We start from the raw sequence: 17,444 nt of genomic DNA, 5'->3' as shown, positions 1-17,444 counted from the left end.
GGTCTGGGGAGGGTAGAGTGTACGCAGACCTTACCTCAACCTTTTGCAAACCTCAACATGAATTTCTAGTTAGCAAGCTAGGGATGAAGAACCTGTTTTCATCCTTTAGCTTGAGGGGGAGTGATGAAGGAGTTGGTTAGAGTTAGTTATGCCAGTTGTATATCAGTTGTATGCCAGTTGTATACAGTTAGTTAGAGTTTGTTAGGATATTAAGGTAATTGTGTAGATGAATTAGTAGATTGAGAGTTAGTTATTAGATTAGTTCACATTGTATAAATAGGTGATCAATCATTGTAAATGTAAAGATTTCTCATTTCATTTCATTGAATGAACACAATTCTTCTCTACTTCTTTCTTCCTTCTTCATTTCATTTCATGCTTGCTTCCGCCATTATTGAGCTTGTTTAACAAAAACTCCTCCTTGGTATGGCGCCCCTCCAAATTATTTTCCACTCACTTTCCAATCCTAAATCAGAAGTATTAATTAGAGAAAGAACGTCTAAAGTATTTCTACTATTTCTTGTTAATCACCATTCCACATACATGCATGCATGTGAGATCAATAAAACGAAAGTATACAACGCGAAGAATATTAGGAGTATTATTTTTCGATTTATAACTGTGTGCATATAATCAACTTGAAAAGCGTTTGTCATATGGAGTATGTACATGTGTGTGGGTTTTAGTCAATGAAAAGGTAACGTTTTTGTAAACCTTAATCTTTTCCTTATGGAAAGTATTGCCTTAAAACAAAAATTGTACCTCTATGTACATAGACCAATCCAGAAAAGTGTCTTTAATCATAGGTCACATACATCTTCTGATAGTTTAGGTCTCTCAAATTTCAACTATAATTGAAGTCCTAATCTGTTATAGTGAAACACCCAAATCCTGACCAGGGATAGTAAATTAAAATGAAATGAGTTGGATGGTTTATGTACGACATCTTCTCATTAAATGGGATCCTTCGCCACTACAAAAAAATTGATAATTTTCGGAGGTTGAAAGTTCCAATTCGCAGGGGTTTTATCTTCCGCTATTTGCTAAAGGAAGTTAAATAAAGTAGGTTAAAACCTCCACGAATTTCAACTTCAATGTCACGACCCAACTAGGGCCGCGACGGGCACCCGATACTACCATACCGAGCACCTCTTATCTCACGTCTTATTCTTTTTACTAAGTGGGTCGTGTGAACACTACCGTTATTAATAGCATAATTGTAGCGAGCGCCAATAAACTTTACTAACATATTATACAACGACGAGGACAACAAGAGTGCAAACCATCTGACTGTACATATCTGTCTACGAGCCTCTTAACAAAGTACATATAGTCACAAGAAGGGCCGGGTTCTGCCATGCCCAATATATACACAAAAGTAGTACCAATAGACTGAAGCTCCGGAACAACTGGAGCGCTCTCAATGTACCGCTGGTGGGGCTCCTAGGAATCGAATCCGTCTACCTGCTTACCTGCGTGGCATGAAACGCAGCGTCCGCAAGAAGGGACGTCAGTACGAGCATTGTACTGAGTATGTAAGACATGAAAAGTAACATAATAAGGAATATTAAATACGAGCAATAACATAATGAAATCATAGGGCATATAGAGGGTTAAGAGGGTAACCTGTACATGTAAGTGCCTATTAGGCAGATGCCATACATGCTTATCTTTCATTTGAAAAACATTTCTTGTTCATATACCTATGAAAATAGAACATGTCATAGCGCCGTAGTACGTCGGCTCACCCACATATGGACCGCGTCCGGGCATCCCGCGTCCGGGATGATATCACGCCAGCTGACCAGGTGGTAATGCGTTTTTAGCGCAACATATGCCCCCCCCCCCCCCCTCATATACATATATATACATATCATATAAGCAGCATGCATGAGAGCCCGAAGAAAATCGTGTATCTATCGGAGTGACGTAAGGTCGGTAACCTCCGATTATATTATGGAATCATCATGGTCTTCATGTCTTACCTTGAAGGGACAACTATTATAAGGCGAGACTATCAATGGAGAGTAACACCACGGAAAAACATAGAACAGGATCATAAGGCATCGTTTCACATTCTTTGGAATCTTTAAAATAGTCATTATCCATAAATAGAATTGAGAACTCAAGAAATAGCTTAACATTTTCATTATAAAATCATATTCGTCATTTTAGTCATAAAAGCTTTCAACCTCTTAAAACTTGGTTTTTTGGAAAATATGGACGTTTTGGAAAACAAATATGAACTATTAGGAAAATACTTATACCTTGGAGTCATAGACTTCTAACTTTTGAAAATAGGGAAATTATGGAAGCATTCGAAAAACTTGTGACATAGGGATCATGCTATAGAAAGAAAAGGGACGAGCCTTAACATACCTGTTATAGATCAACCGTAACCAAGCTTGCTTCGTCACCCCTTTAGCCTATTAATATGAGAATAGCTCTATTATTAATAAACTACGACTTCCCAAACTTATAAATCTATGACCAATTACTTATGGGAATCACTTCCTAATTTATACTCCTTGGTTAGTATTTTGATTGGTTAAGAACTTAACGGAAATCGGGCATTATTTCCTCTATATGACTTGCCTAACCCGAACTTTTAATTAATCTCCGATTAGCACACCAACACCAACAAAAACAACGGTAACAACATCAACCACAATCTGTGCACAATAAAACTACTTCAATATCATCTAATACAATTTAATCTCTCCATACTATAAGAAGATAACCCATAACCTACTCATGTACAACTACTATGACTTGAGCTACCGTGAGTTCTTAGAAAATAATTACCTTAAATCCATGCTTGAAAGCAAGACGTGAGAATGATTTCCAAGATTTATTTCAGTAATTAATAGCAAGAAACTCACGTGACAACATCAATACGGCAGCAAGAACCACTCCACCCTTGTAGTGTCTACATATTTACACACATTAACTACTAAAGGAAGTGCAATTATTACAGGCGGTGGTTTCCCTCTCTTACTAAGCAAAATCCCCTCCAACTCGTTATTCTCATAACACAGGTAAATAGGTAGATAAAACAAATTGCTAGATAATGTTAAAGGTAAGGCTATTGGGTGCTGGACACAATAATTGTCATCTTTATTTCTTTGGAATTGTTCAAGAGTATTATATGCACGTGCAACATATTATAGGATATAAGAAAGTAGCAGGTTTTTCCTAGTGCCCCTCTTACGTGGCTAATTTCATCCAAGAAAATATAGGTGAGTTGATTACTTCAACCCCTATGATGCCATATGGTCTCCCCACGTGAATCATGATACCGCTTTAAAACCATAATTAAAGCTCTTTATAATTCATTTTCATGCACGTATTATATGGACTTATCCCAACAATTTAGCCAATTACACATGTAATTAATATCTTGATTCATCCACTTAAATAGTGCTCATTTTTAATAGACTTCATATACTTATTTTCATGATCATGTAACATAGCACTAGTCCATACTTCTTTTGGTACACACAAAATATTATTTTCAATCACCGCTATTTTTTTTTTAGTCTTAAATAATTTTGGCTACTATATCAAAACTAGTTGATTGCCAAATGAAGAGCTGAGCATATTTATATAAAGAATGTTAGGCGGTGCAAAATATGTACCCTATCAATTGGGAAAAGAATGGTGGCCGCTAACGTGTTTACTTTTAGAGAAAGAAAGAAGTTGTTGTTATTTTGATACTGGTGGACACATCCATACGTGTAAATGTATCTAGCAAGTGCTTAGCTGACACTTTATAATTTACTAAAGTACATGTCCACTATGGGAACACTATCATATGAATTCACATGGAAAAGTCAAGGTAATTAACAAAGGTAATTAACAATTCTATTCCTATCTCAAGGTACAATTATTAGAGTATAAAAAAAAGAAAACATCACATTTGCCTAATAAAATCAACACATACGGTATTGTTTCACTAAGACATCTACGAAATATATATTTTATCAAATTCTAACAATTTTTTTTTCCAACCTAATACCAAGCGTACAAATTTTTGTACTACAAGTTCTCAAAATGGTAAAAAAGATAATTTTCTTTTCTTGGAAAAAAAAAATAATTCATATCTTTATGATAAGGAAAATCCCTTTTTATAAATTTCCTCATATCACCTATATAATTTAAAGCATATCAGGAAGTAGTAATAGTAGTTACCTGAAATCATACTGATCGACTCTTTACTAATGGTGTACTCAAGAAGAGATATATATATCAAGGCGATGCATAACGGGATCGTATTTCAATTTTCTAGTCTAAAAATACGGGATATAACATTCAACCTCCGCAAATTACCCATTTTTCTGTAGTGTTCCTTCTTCCTTAATCAGAAGTCAAGTGTTCAAGCCCTGTTGGGTACGGAGTTGCCTTTGTTAAGGAGATTTTACCCCTCAGACATGTACTTTCAGGTATGAATTAACATTTAGTAGAACCCAATTCTGTACCGAAGACCAGTTGGGAAAAAAAGGGATCCCTTGTCACAAAATAAGTCTAAATTAGTGATATTATCTTGTACCAATCATTTGATACCCATTTCATTCCCTGATTGTTCTTGTCAATCAGCTTTCTTTTCGAACAATTATTCTTGATGGCAAAAGATTTTAATATTCAAGCTAGTAGCTTACGGCAAACACAAAAGCTGTCTAGAAAACGATGAGCATGCACGATAACAACAGGCTGAAAATAACAGAGATTAAATTGTTACTCTTCGTTGAATTATAGAAGAATCGCAGTATTAAGTAAATTGGTTTTATAATATTTTATAATATAATAATAATTCTACTTTTTAAAAAATGTTATCTTCATAAAAACGGAGTATATTATTCCATCCGTGTATAACATAATCATTTTAATGAATAAGGAGAGTGAAACAGTGCTGTTTTTAACTAGAATTTTTTTTAAAAATTCTATAAATACTTTCGACCAAAAATGTTGCACCTTTTCAGTTTCTTAACAATGTTGGTACATGCCGACAATATTGTCAATCCTCGGTCCACAGTCCATTGCACTCACCCACATAGTACTCCTACTAGAGTTGCAGATCAAAAAAGCAAATCTTGTTCTATTTTATCCGTATCCTTCTAGAGGTCTACAAACTCAATTGACAAATCGTATCAAATTGATAATCTGAATCAAATTGAAAAAAAAAATCGACTAGTAATTTGGTTTGACTTGGTTAGGTTTTAAAAAGAAAAATCCAACTACAATTAGTTTGGTTTGATTTTAACTAAAAAAAGTCAAACCGAATCAAACCAACCCGACATTACATTTATAAAATTTCAAACATATTTTATACATAAAAATATTTATTTATAACGTAATTTATAAATAGTTCTTTAATTTTTTCATAGGTTTTTGTCTTACATATTATTTCAAGTTTGGAATTAAATTTTTGAATGGTCCAATAAGTTTTATAGTCCAATAATATTTGTAACTTAAATAAAATTCAGCAAAAATCAAATCAATACTAATGCTAACAAAAATAATTTATATCTAACACTGGAATGACAATAATGTTGATATCTATTCTTTAGTTTTATATTAGTTTAAAAAGTAAAAATACAAACTTAATTTTATTTTTTCTTTAATATCTAGTCATGTAATTAATACTTATTAGCCGTAATTATTTTAGCATAACTTAATACTTTTAGATCATGATCATTTTGTACATGCCTTATAAATTAGTCGTATTTACTGTAGCATGACTTAGTACTTTTATTTTATGCAATTTCATTAATATTTTTTCATTGAATATTTTAGTACAATATCATCTCTCATCTCACGTTTTGTGTTATTTTCTTAATAAGTATCTTAATTAGATAGTCGCATCTTACTAGGACTAAAGAAATATTTGAAGTACAAGTTATATGTTTTGTATGATTTATCGGAAAAAACCTAGAAAACCCGAGGTTGAAAAACCCGACTTTTGTTGATTTGATTTGATTTATAGATTTAAAAATCCGATGTAATTGATTTGGTTTGATCTTTAAAAAAAACGTACCAACACGATCCATGTAGACCCTATCCTTCTCTATTCAAACTTGGTTATGCATATCTTACACTCCACTTTATTAATGTGCTCGAGTTTAGTACCTCCTCAGGTCCCAAATTTACGTGGCGGTGGAACCACTGAACACAACTTATTTTTTAAAAAAAAAACATTTATGATTTTAAACAAGTCATAAATATGTCTATAAATTTAATTGGGCATAATAAGAAAAGTTTAAAATTAAATTTTTATGAGTATAACCTTAAAAATTTATAATTCTAAAAATAATACTATATTTTTATGGCTATAAAAATTGACACTGAAGACAAAAGGAAAAATTCAGGTTCAACAATTCTGAATTAAAAGACATGGTTCTTTTCAAAAGGACTAATAAGTAAAGGCTTGGGTTCATAGACTATCACTCTGCTAGTCAACTTTTATTTATTGAAGTAAAGTAACTAAACTAATTTTTAATAAAAAAGGTACTCAACTCTATTCAAGTACATGGGAAGTCACTAAATTATTTTTTGTGATAAGGACAGCTTTCCTCAACCGATTAAAATACAACGGGTTCGCCACGGGAAGGGGGATAGGAAATGGCCATCTCAAGCCCGCACATCATGACCCAGAAGTAATATCGATTCTGAGGTCAGCTGAACATGCTAACAATTAATAATTTGATGACTTTCTCTATACTTAAATAAATTTAATAATCTTTTATTATTAAAAAGAGAGTTGCTAAATTGCCACACTAAATTTGATTCAAATTTGGCCATACTTATGTAAAAATCACCATAACCTTTATTGTATAATTTTAAATTAAGATAAACTTTGAGAAGAAAAGATAGAAATGACATTAAGTAAGCATAAATTATTAAATTTAACTTAAATTGTCATATGAATTTACCCTATTTGGATCATTGTGACCAAAATAGTGTGATCAAAAGACCTTTCCGTATTACGTATTAAAAAATTAGTAATTTAATTTACTTATTGACTTAAGTACGATGAAGTAAAATTTAATGATTATCCATAAATCAACCCAATAAGAAATTAATGCGATTCTTTTCCGACCATGAGAGTAGAAAACTGTCGGCCTAGTCGGAGGTGAACAGAATCCGACAGAACCCCTTTGAATTTCGAGCTAGTAACATTTTGCCTGGTTTTTGGTTGCTTTGTGTACACAATGTGGAATACACTACTTATGTAATTGCAACATCTTATGGGAACTCTTCTTTGCTACCTGCATGTGAAAGAATATTCGTAAAATAAAAATGGTAACAAAGAATTGGTTCAGGTAGAACTAAAATAAGATGGAGTATTAGAGCGATAAATTACGTTCAAAGACGTGGATCCAAATTTTAAGGACATGAGTACACTATTGTTGTGGACTGTGGGTATTCGTTCATCTTAACGCATTACTTTTAACGTATACATCTAGATGAAATGAGATATATATATTGTACTTTTACAATTTGAATGGAACAAAAAGATCTTTTCAGATTTCTTATGTGTTTTTTTTCAGATCACTTATGTGTAAAAAATAAAAATTTCTTGTAAATTAAAGGTCATAAAACTATAAAAAAAATATATAAAGGGCTACAAAACCATTTCTCCGATATATATACACATACAAGAAAATCTATTGAAATTTCAATTTAGATTTGCATTCATAATCATTTTAAAAGTATAATAAGTTTAGAGTTAAAAGTCTTAAAAGTTAAACCCATTTTAGAGACCAGGAAGTACGTGCTCTCAGGAGCGACACCGTCATTCGAGTTACGAATTTGGCATAATCCATTAACTTTGGTTCAAATTCTACTTTTGCATGTAAAAATTCATTTAATATACATAAATAGTCTATGTAAAACTCAATAAATCAAAAAAATTACAATTTGAAACTCATAAAATAAAAATTCTGGCTCCACTTTCCCAGAGATAATAAAGGACTAATTAGAGGAGCCTACTTCCCCAAAAATATGGAAACTTTGAAAGGCACCTAGACGAACCCAATTTTATCATTGAACCATTTCAGAAAATGGGACCGAATTTCTGTTCTATCATTTTCATAATTAACTTTCACATCTAAGTGAGTGTCTCCACTCAGCTTTTATCAATAAAGACATTTCCCTTTCACCTTAAATGCCTCTTCTTTAATTATTCTTATACAGTAAAATGGAGGAATGGATTTAAAGATTTGAGAAGAACGATGTTCCACGCTGGTGGCTACAGCGACATGTCTCTACTGTTACAGTGTGCATGAAAAAGAGAAAGTTGTCTACGAATAATATGAAGCCACGACATAGGGAATACAAATTTAGTGATAGTAACACGTGTTAATCCGTACCTATGAAAAGTTAGTGATAGTGATTTCTGAAAATCGACAAATTTAGCATTCGTCCCCATTAATTTAGCCTTATAGGAATACACTCTTACTAAATCTCTCTTGACAAAAAACTTTTTCCTTTCTCTACCATTGAAGATTTCTAATGTCTTTAAAACAGTTATTGGTGTGTTCTTTCATTTAGCAAAGAATAGTCTTCAATCAAAACAAGTATTTTTGACATTTTTATTCCCTCTGCCATTAATATGAAATTTTTAATTTTTTTGTGTCTTTGAAAATCATTTTTCCATTGGTGTCAAATTTGAACTTTTATGTTCTTTGAATAACACTTTTCATTAGTGAAATGTGTAGTCAAATATGCAAAAATTTCACAGATCTTTTTATTTTTATTTTTTTAAGAAGGCAAGATCAAGAGAAACAACTGGATTAAGACAATCCATTAGACGTTGTTTATACACTTTATACAAGGAATAAGCATTGTATAGCTGATGTATAATTATCATATTAATATATGTATAATTAATGTATATATTGATTATATGTGTATAACTAATATATACACTAATTATACGCTTCTTATACACTCAGAATGTACCTAGAAAAAAGAAGAAGAGAAAACATAAGTTGACAATGAACCAATATAGAGAAGCAGCGAGAAAACTTCGCAATACTCAGGGGTATACATTAACTATATATCAAATATGCATACATTAGTTATATATCAAATAGTATACGTCGATTATACATCAAATATGCATACATTGATTATACATAAAATGGTACCCCTCACTACCCATGAAAATCTTGTTTGAAAAGAGTCCTCAAACTTCTTGATTGATTTAGCTGATGATAGGTCTAGGTTGAAAATTTAAGAAGGATTATAATAAAGGAAAAAAAAAAAAAGAGTAGATTGATAGAACGAAGAAACCCGTTTAGATGGATACGTATGGGAACAAAAAAAACTCATTTTTTATGGGTATTTTAACATAATCCCTAAAATTATGTTAATTTAAAATTAATATTCCTATAATTTCTCCTACTACTAAAATGGCTAAAACCAGAAAACAGGGTGTGGAAATTGATTAAAATGGGTTTAAAAAAATAAAATAGGGTTATTGAGTTTAAAATCAACATGGCCCGCTAATCAAGTAAATTTTGCGGGGGGCCTTACTCGACACCGTACTAAATTCAAATAGAATTGGAAAAATAGAAATTTAAGATAGGAATGCATGTGAAGGAATTTGAGTGTTTCAGTTGTTGGTATTTGATTATTTGATTGGTCTATACAAGTGCAAATTTGGGAATAATTTGAATTGGCTTGAGGTAACATTTTTCAGGATTGGTCCATGGAATATCAAAGATACCAATGAGGAGACTAAGGATATGAGCAGATCATTTGATACTTTTCGGATCGGACAGTGTTACAGAAAAGCAAATAAACTTGTAGATACTTTGGCAAACGAAAGAGTGGATATCTACAATATCAAATGGTATTATAGTGTGCAGGAGCTCCCAAATCAGGGTTTATTATTTCTGGACAAAAATCACACTGCAAATTTTAGGATAAAATAATCCAAACATTTTTTTTGGCTGAATCACCGATGATATTTCCCTATGTATTCTTATTTTGGGTGTGGCTAGTTAAGACCTCATACGAATCAGGATGTTGTAACACCTGCCAGAGTTCACGGTCACATAGGATTAGGGGTGTTCACGATTTGTTAAAAATTGGTCCGAACCGAAGATCGAACCAAACCGATTAAATAAATCGAGATTTATTTGGGTTGGGTTTGGTTTGATTTTAAATTTCAAAAAACCGATAATATTTGGTTTAGTTTTGGTTTTACTAAAAGTAAATCGAAGAAAAAACGAACCATACCGACAAATGTTATACACAATTTTTATGATTATATATGTACAATACATTAATTTTTATAAATACTTTTAAATAATTTGTATATTTTTTGCATAAAAAATTTATTTATCTTTAATAGGCTAATGAACTTTATACCTTAAGCCTATTTCTAAAAGGAAATCCATGATTCGAACTTTTTTTGTACAAATAAACAACTATGAAATTTATCAATATTTGTATTTTTCATATTATTCACTTAATTAAAACTTATAAATCTTAAGACATTTTCTTCATAATCCAAGAATATTATGGCTACCACAATAAAAGGATAATAACAAATTATAAGTTGGAAAATAATAGAAAATTCCCTCCTAATTGTAGGAAAAAAATACATGAAGAGGGAAATAACATTAGTTTTCTTAAAAACCGAAACCAACCCAAACTAAACCAAACAGACTACAGCCAAACCGATGAATATGTATTATATTTGGGTTGGTTTGGTTTGGTTTTAAGAATTTAAAACCGACTAGAATGATTTGATTTTTGTTTTGGTTTTGACACAAAATAGATCCAAACCGACCCATAAACACCCCTATCTAGGATACATATCTCTTATAGCTTTTATAGGGTGAAGCCATGTACTACTAGAGAATTGGATAGGCCCGATTCAATTTTTGCTATTGAAGTGATTAGGTTAATTTTATGTCTCTTCTTTATGTATTTACCTTTTGGATGTTAGTTTATCAAGTAGGCTCAAGGACGGCCACCTTTTGGACACTGGCAATGTCATGGACACCTCCCCCCGGGGCCCGCGCCTACCCTCTTGATTTTTTGGGATGATAGTTTTTCGTCTATATAGTTTTGCACTTCCATGGCCTCGTAGTTTTTGTATGAGAAAGGATGTTACAGTTCCTCATCCACATATAAAGAAACATTAGATGTTTGTAATTATTTTCTAGACACAATTTTGCTGTGACAAAAGTGTTGTGATCGAAATAACAGGGCGTCATGTAGAAGCTATCAATTGCAAACCTTGATGATGATAAATCAGACGACAATAGAAACTATAAGCAAAACTCTCAAAAAGACTACATTGTGAATACTATTATACTGTGTATGAGAAGAAAATATCTCCTATTTATAGAAGTTCAAAAAGGTAGATATGGTAGAATCTTTTTTCACAAAGAAAACATTTTCCACCAAAAAACCATTTTAAAGTAAAACACAATTATAGTAGAATCCTCATAAAATAGGAAATTCAGGGCAAACCCTAACAAAAAAGAAAATAGAAATTTCAATATGTCAGATTTGAAAATTTTGAAAGAATAAGAAAACGTATTTAATTAAAACCCAAAAAGTCACCCCAATAACCTCTTAAAGAGGTGTACCTAATTATTTCAGAAGAAAAAGAAAACAAGATAGACATAAGATCTTGAATTTCTAAACCTAAATTAGAAAGGTATACTTCACTACAAGAAAGTAAAGAAATCGCAACAAAATTTTTTATATTTGGCAATAACTTAGATTTATTGTTGGCAAATGATTTTTTTGTTGCTAAAGAATTTAATTTTGTTGCTATAGTATCGATTGTTGTTGCAACAAGTACTTTTGGCAAAAAAAAAAAATGTTGCACGTTGTTCCAATAACAGCCGTTGGGAAAAGTTCATGCAACAAAATATTTTTTTTATTACCAAAAGTACTTTTTGCAACAATAATCAATCTATGGCAACAAAAAAATTATTGCTAGATATATTTTTTCTTGTAGTGCATAATAACCATGGCATTACATGATACTCTAAGCTCGGGTAAAATTAAATACTATAGTACCAATAGATGAGTTGGATGGTTTATTTACAAAAGTCTTCTCATTAAAAGCGATCATTATCGATATATACTTTTCCAATGACCTACCATTGTCGGGAATAAGTCAAGTTGGTGATATTAATCTTGTACCAATCATTTGAATATATTTCTGTTTCATGCCCTGAGTTTGTCAACCAGCTTTCTTTTCTAGCTAACAATTCACAATTGTTCTTGATAGCAAAAGTTATATTCGAGTACCTTACGGCAAGCACAAAAGCTATCTAAAAAGGATGAGCATGCACGATAACAAAAGGCTGAACATAACAGAATTTAACTATTGTACTCTTAGTTGAAATGTGGAATAATCGCAGTATTAATTAAATTTGTTCTAAAATATAATATTAAATTTACTTCTTTTTTTTTTCTAAAAATGTAATCTTCATAAATACGCAATATATTATACCAACCTAATATGACAGTATCATGTTAATAAGGAGAGTGATTTCACTAGGATTTTTGAAAATATTCTAAAAATATTTTCGACAAAAAATATTGCAACTTTTCAGCCAGTTTCTTAACAATGTAAATTCTAGTTCTAGCAATTAAGAAATTTGACTTTGATTTACTTCGTTTCTGGGGTTAGTTTCATGGTTACTCATTCAACTTTCTGTATCATGAAGAGAGGAAACTATTTTTTATAATAATTAAGAAAGTCGCTTAATTTTGTCTAATTAAGTACACATGACTTCTACCGTTAGTGTGAGAGGCATATTTGAACATTTTTAATCGTTCATGGGTATATACTGATACATAAAATAATATTGGGGATTTGAGCCAATTGATAGGCTCTCGAATGATATACATTAATCACATGCTTTAGGATATTTTTTACCCATTTTCTTTAAAAATACAAAGAATGTGAAAGAAGGGTATACCATATTAGCTTGAACTAATTCCTCCCGTGTTCATTATGTTCCGAAAGAGTATATCCAAACCGGGGCGGATTTAAAGGGGAACCCCCAAAAAGTTTCTGTGTTTATGTACATATATAAGTTTTGAATATTCTGAACAAATTCAAAAAGGTTAACTCAAGTCGTCAAGGTTAACTCAAGTCATCCAGCGTGTTCAAAATTCTCTCTGGCGTCCAGGTTCAATTTCTAGGGACAATTTTTTTTTTCTTTTTTATGTTTATTTTTTTATTATTTTTTTTATTCAACCCTCTAAGTAAAAATTCTGGATCTGTAACGGATGCCGAAGGACAAAGAGTGCCATGTGGGTGGATAACTGAATTACGAAGTGCTCTGAGTTTTTGGTCTGGAATAGAAATGGTGAATGCTGATGTTGTTCATACTCTGCAATGGATCAAACGAAGGAAGTGGTGGCTGCTTTATGGGGTGCTATGATCTATTATACATGCTAAGCTAGAAAGTGAAAATTGTTTAGTAATTCAACTGAAAATATAAAGTTTATAGTTACATAGATACAAAAGGAACTGAAGGAAAGGGTAGATTGGTTAAGTAGATCAAGGAAGGCTAGAAAAAGTTCAAACTTGATACAGAAAATGTGTAATTAGGTTGATAAGTTTTTTTTTTTTTTTTTTGGCTGGGGTTCGGAGGCTGAAACACCCTTCCTAGAAGGTGGTTAAGCCCCAGATGCTCTTAGTTTGTACTCACTCTATTTTGTTGGTACGGTAATACTTCACCGTTTATTGCCAAAAGAAAAAAGAAAAAAAAAAAAAAAGAGTTCCATGTAAAAGCCATAATTGGTTCATGTATCAGTTGTCTTGTGGTGAAAGGGCACGCCTCTTTTTTATTACAACTTATCATGAGGACAGTTTATGTGGTAATCGTGACTCAGAAAAGGTCAAAAAGTATAAAGAAGAAAGGAAACAAGAAAAAGGATCGTATTTGATCTTGGTACATGTCAACAGACTACAATATTGTCAATCCTAGGTCCATAGTTCATCGCACTCACCCACATAGTACTTTATTGAAAAAAGCATATTCTGTTGTGCTTTTATCCTTCTTACTTCCAATTTGGATATCCATATGGACCATATCTAATACTCCTCTTTATTAATTTGCTCGAGTTTACTACCTCCCTCCATCTCCTAATTTATGTATGATGTTTAATTTGACTGAGCATAAAATTTTTGAATTATTTTGTTAAAAAAGAAATTGATGATCTAAAAAGAAGTGATAATGATTTGTGTTTATAAATCATCTAAGTAAGCATAACAAGCAAAACTTGAAATTAAATCGCTACTAAATAAAGAAATGTGACATTTTTTTTTAACAAATTAAAATGAAAAATATGTCTCATAAATTGAGACATATGGATAACTTATTCCCATACATTGCTTTGATTAGGTGTAAGGACATAATTATCTGTAGATTATGAATCTACTAACGTATCCCCCCTCCCCACACCCTCCCCCACACACCCCAATTATTTTTATTACATCGGGGAAAGGAATGAGAAAGGAAATATTTTATATCTCAACTGCAGAAGGCAGGGAGTTCACCGAATGAATTATCCCTCTTTCTTCGATTTCAATTTTTATTTCTAATATTTTTCACAAATATCATTCATTCAAACTCATTAACAAATCAAGTCTAAATTTCCTCCAATACTTTTCTTTTCGTCGTAGTACTCCCTTCGTCTCAATTTATGAGACTCCATTTGACTTGGCACGGAGCTTCAGAAAGAAATGACGACTTTTGAAATTTATGATTCAAAACAAACTTTAGATATTTGTGTGGTTGTAATCTATCTCATAATACTAAATTGTTTCTAAATATAGAAAGATGACATTCTTTTTGGGACAGACTAAAACGAAAAGTGTTGTCACGACCCAACTAGGGTCGTGACGGGTACCCGATACTTGTACCGAACACCTCTTATCTCGTATCGTATTCTTATTACTAAGTGGGTCGTATGAACATCACCGTACCTTTTTTTTTTCTGCTTAACATTAACATTAGTAGCATAATTATAAACATAGGCTAGCAAACTTTACTAGCACATTACACAGCGACGAGGACCATCAAAAGTACAAAACGTCTAACTGTACATATCTGTCTACGAGCCTCTAAGCATAGTACACATATACATAGGAAGGACCGAGTACTGTCGTGCCCGAACATATATACACAAAATAGTACCAAGGAACTGAGGCTCCGGAACAACTGGAGCGCTGCTACAATACTGCTGATGAAGCTCCTAGGAGTCAAGTCTGTCTACCTGCTGACCTGCGCGGCATGGAACGCAGCGTCCACAAGAAGGGACGTCAGTACGAATAGTGTACCGAGTATGTAAGGCATGGAAGATAATACAAACAGAAACATAAGGTATGATTAACAATATTAAGGGATCATAGGACATATAGTGATACAAGAAAGTAACCTGTACATAGGAATACCCTTTTCAGGCCGGATACCATGCATGCTTGTCTTTCCCTTTTAAAAAAAAACATTTCTTTTTCATAGGCATAGAAAATAGAACTTATATCATGTCATGTCTTATCATATCATATCATACCGTATCATATCATATGAGATCATGTCATATCATATCGTGTCATATCATATCATTTCATATCATATCAGGTCATAGCATAGTACCGAACAATGTCGGCTCGCCCACATAGCACCGAAATACCTCGGCTCGCCCATATATCCCGCGTCCGGGATGATAAGCCAGCTGACCAGGTGGCAATGAAACATGTTTCCCTTCCCATCCCCCATGTATCACTTCCCCCACCCCATGTACATATTCATATCTCATATACATATGTCATATAAGCATGCAGGAGAGCCCAAAGAAAACCATGTATCCATCGGAGTGACGTAAGGTCGGTGACCTCCGATTACATTATGGTATAACCGTGACCGCTTTGTCTCACCTTGAAGGAACTAGTATCATAAGGCGAGACTATCAATGAAGAGTGTCATTATGATAAAACATAAAATAGGGTCATAAGGCATCGTTTCATATACTTGGAACCTCTAAAGTAGTCATTACCCATAATAGAGTTGAGATATCAAGAAATAATTTAACATTGTCATATTGTCATATTCATAGTAGGAACATATCGTCAACATATCTATCATAGACATTTGAGACTTTACGACTTGGGGATCATGCCTTTGGAATCTTTAGAAGATAGTGTCATAACCAAGGAATAGAATTAAAAATCAAGAACTAGTTTGATACTTTCGTATTCACATTGGGTCCTTAGCTTAAGACTCTTAGTCATGGACTCATTCTTGTCATACTTATCATAGACGTATTCTCTTCCTTAGCATCATCGTTATCATGGTCATCATAGACATATTTCCATTAGAATGGTACGGTATTTATCGTTTGATAATCGGGGCAAGGGTCAAAAGCTTCCTTTGAATTCTGCTTCAAAATAAGTCAAACGGAACAATAAGGAAAATCCGGGAACAATGGGCCCACCTCGGGCCGAATGAGGTAGCGTGCACAATTTACATATATTACATGTCATGGCGTTACTTGTGAGGGTTTCAAGGTAGTCGGGTCCTATTTATGCAAGCTCTAGATGTTTAGAAGGTTTTTCCAACATTTCGCACACTTTCTAGTTCAATTCTACTGAATGAAAAAGGGGTAACTTTAGGTGCGGATTCCGAAAGATAGAGTTATCCCCGAGGCTCGTATCCAACCTAGTATGCCTAAGACATGCCAAGAAAGAAAGAGTAAAACCTTACATACCTCTTTCCGCTCCTTATGCTATTCCAAATTCAAGTTGCAAATCCACCAAAATCTACAAATTGGTCACATTTACCAAACTTTGATTAGAGCATTTAGAAGTGGAATCTTAAAGTAGCATTTGTCTACCGAAATTTCGGCAGCACTTCTCCTATAAATACACCATCTCCAAAACTTCAACATGGCCAATTTTAATCAACCACAATCCGGGAATTCAACCCGGCCAAACTATCAACAACAATGCCAACAATCGTACTAACAATTTCAATAACCAACTCAAGATACATTCTAACACTTCAATTAACATACTACTTCCTTCAAGACTTTCCAACTCCAATAAAACAATAACAACCTAATAATTTACGCACCAACAACATCATACTAACAACATTACATTCCATACATGCAAGAACATCATATTCCATTTACATAATCTTTCAAAACAAGCCTCCAACTACTAAAACTTCACTAAGTTCATTAAGCTTTTATTTGCAACATAAAATCCACAACACAACAACCAAAATACTAAATAAAACTTGCTCACCATTCCTTCACAATTCAACACATATACACGGCCAACACCAACACACTAAATTCATGGTTTCCATGCATTTTTCATTATGGAATTCACAACACAACAACAATCAAGCTACTACATGAATTCAATCCAATTTTTCCATACACATGAC

The sequence above is a fragment of the Lycium barbarum genome, chromosome 11, assembly GCF_019175385.1.
Source record: "Lycium barbarum isolate Lr01 chromosome 11, ASM1917538v2, whole genome shotgun sequence".
Lineage (NCBI taxonomy): Eukaryota > Viridiplantae > Streptophyta > Magnoliopsida > Solanales > Solanaceae > Lycium > Lycium barbarum.
Note: the sequence above shows the minus strand (reverse complement) of the source record.